Source organism: Eulemur rufifrons, chromosome 1 (assembly GCF_041146395.1).
Source record: "Eulemur rufifrons isolate Redbay chromosome 1, OSU_ERuf_1, whole genome shotgun sequence".
In the NCBI taxonomy this organism is placed as follows: Eukaryota; Metazoa; Chordata; class Mammalia; order Primates; family Lemuridae; genus Eulemur; species Eulemur rufifrons.
The window spans coordinates 44,017,557-44,020,554 of NC_090983.1; the positions used below are offsets into that span (position 1 = coordinate 44,017,557).

The 2,998-nt window shown below is 32.0% G+C and overlaps 1 non-coding gene across 1 annotated transcript; it reads left to right on the top strand.

Moving 5' to 3' along the window:
• The first annotated feature begins 2,518 nt into the window (after positions 1-2,518).
• Positions 2,519-2,580, top strand: LOC138387958 (U7 small nuclear RNA). Its single transcript, XR_011234019.1, has one exon. It is a non-coding gene; the product is annotated as a U7 small nuclear RNA (small nuclear RNA).
• The last annotated feature ends 418 nt before the right edge of the window (positions 2,581-2,998 follow it).

The following is a 2,998-nucleotide window of genomic DNA, read 5'->3' on the forward strand; positions in this document are numbered from 1 at the left end:
TTTACTATATTAGTGAGAAAAATGCAATACTTGGAACTAATATAATTTTTACTTTCAATACAGACCAGTTATCTATTTCATTTCCAAGCTTACATTATTTTGCATCTTCAGAGTCATGACATCATTTTTCTTTTACATTAAGAAGGCAAAACCTTAATGAATTGTCTTTGTGGTTTTGGAAAGAGTAACTGATACATTATTTTAGAATTCAAGCTACATGTTATTTTACTTGGTTTTAATATCAAGGAAAAGGAATAAAATGTCTTTTTTCCTTCTTTTAACTATCCAAAAGTACTTATTTCAAGTAACATTTCCTACATGAATTTTCAAGTTTATCTCTTTTTTAATGTTATTTTATCTATCTGAATCTTTCTTCTTAATGGATAGCTACTGCAGGTTTAAAATCTGTTATACGTAAAATTTCATCTTGAAGAAACAACATATAGGATTCTTTTGTATGCTCTTCTAATTAGCAATTGCAGAGTGAAACACTGTCTTTCAGTCTACCTTTCACTTGTTAGAAATATGATGCAGGCAGATTGGCTCTTGGCAAAATCATCAGTATTGTCTCATGTGAGCCAATTAACATGGAGAAACAACTATTTTGCCTCAGAATAAAGCTATATTTCCACCAACTTCTTGAAAAAAATCATGAATCATGCATTCAAAGTATAAATGGATCAAAAAAACATCCCTGAGTATCTGACAGTATATGTATTTTTCAGGCTCCAGAGAAACAGAACCAATAGGGTCTATACAGAGATCTCTGTTTCTCTTTCTCTCCCTCTTTCTCTCTTAGGTAGTAGTGTAACTACAAGATATTGAATTCATTGTTAAACACCTTTCAACAACCTAAGCCCCAGGCCCAGATGTCTTCTCTAGAAAGATCTGCCAGAATAAATAATACTAATTTTACAAAAAACTTTTCCAGAAAATAAAAGAAGATGAGACACCTTCCAATTTATTTTATGAGGTCTGCATTACACTGATATGAAAACCAGAACAAGCTTTTACATGAAAACTATAGAGTAATATTCCTCATGGATATATTATTAAAAAAATCATCATTGTCATTATTATCATTATCTCTTTCTCTCTCTCTCTTAAATCATATCAGAGTAGAAGTTATCTTAGGAGGATTGTTTAATCTTCAAAAATCAATTAATGTAGTGTAGCCTAAAAATAATAATAAAAAACAACAATAACATTAAGATCATCTCGATAGATACAGCAATGCATTTGGCAGAGTTCAGAGTCAACATATGTTTTGAATGAAACTCTTTATGTTTCATTATCAACTTAACTGGTAGCTACTGTCCCCTGCAGCCAACAGAGGATCCACCTGCTTGGGTTCCTTCCAGGTGGCCTTGCCATCAGGGGTAGGATTGAGAGTAAGACTTCAATGACATAAGCGCAATGTGAAAGTTTCAGAGTTTTTCAAACTCACAGACACTAGGATGTACACGGCACACCTGGAGGTCAGGGAGCTCAGGGAGGGAGAGAGAAGAGAGTGTGGCAACAAGCAAGTGGTAGATACAAGGGAATAGGGTATGGGTCACTTTAAGTTTGCAGGCAAATGTCTGAATAGTTCCTTTAAAGGAAGCTGTGGGAAAGAGGGAAGCCCAGTCTACTGGGTGGGAGAGATGCCTCTAAATTCTTATCCCTGGCCACTGGCTTGAGCCATTTTGGTGTGGTTTAGAGCAGGAAACTAAGTCAAGGGTAACTGAGATTTGCCTCTGGTATGAGAAAGCTAAACCTGCATTCAAAATAGATGCTGACACAACATGAAATTTTAAGCATTCACTACAATATGTTATAAAAAATCTGCACAAACGAAAGATAACTTTCTCAACTTGTCAAAGGGTATCTCATGAAAACCTACAGCTAACATCATACTAAATGCTCCAAGATTGAATGTATTTCCCCTAGGATCAGCAACAAGGCAAAGGTGTCTGCTCTTGCCATTCCTTTTCATAGTTGTAATGGAGATTCTAGTTAGTAAATTAGGAAAGAAAATTAAATGAAACCATGTATATTGGAAAGAATTAAACTGTTTCTTCTTGTAGATATCTTAATTGTCTATGTAGATAATCTCGAAGAATCCAGAAAGAACTGACAGATAGTATACGTATGCTTAGTAAAGTCACAGGATACAAGGTCAATATATAAAAATCAATTGTTTATCTAAACAGTTAGAAATTAAAATTTGGGAAAGAACCACATATTATAATATCAATAAATATGAAATATTTATGAATAATTCCACCAAAATATGTGGGAAAAATTCTACACTGAAAACTATAAAACATTTGATGATAAAAATCAAATAAGACCTAAATTTATGGATAGATATATGTATGTATTCATGGATTAGAAGCTAAAAAATTGCCAAACTATCAATTCTCCTCCAAACTATCTATAGGTACAGGGTAATCTTAATCAAAATCCAGCAGCAATTTTGTGATAATAAGCTAGTTGTAAAATTTATAAAGAAAATATGGATCTGGAATAGCAAAGATAGTGTTATAGCTCTTTTAGAATTTGTCTAGCAGGTTTTCCAGTCCTAATTGGAAGACCCCCCCCAATTAAAAATATAAAAATTAAAATTAAAAAAATAAAATAAAATTTAGAAAAGAATAGCAAAGATAATTTTGAAAAGGAAGAACAAATTTCAAAGATTTACACTACCTGATTGTAAGAATGACCATAAAGTTATAATAATCAAAATAGTGTGATTTGCCAAAAGTATAAACATATATATCAATGGAACAGAATGGAAAACGTAGATATGGTCATTTGATGCATGATATAGTTGTCAAGGAAATTATATTAAGTATGAATAGCCTTTTTAATAAATGAAACTGGATAAATGGAACATTCATATACAAAAATGTTCATCTCTATCCTTAATTGCATCATGTATAAAAATTAGCCCACAATGGATCACAGACCTAAGACAATTAATCTATAGTAAAATATAAGAAAATAAATCTTTGTG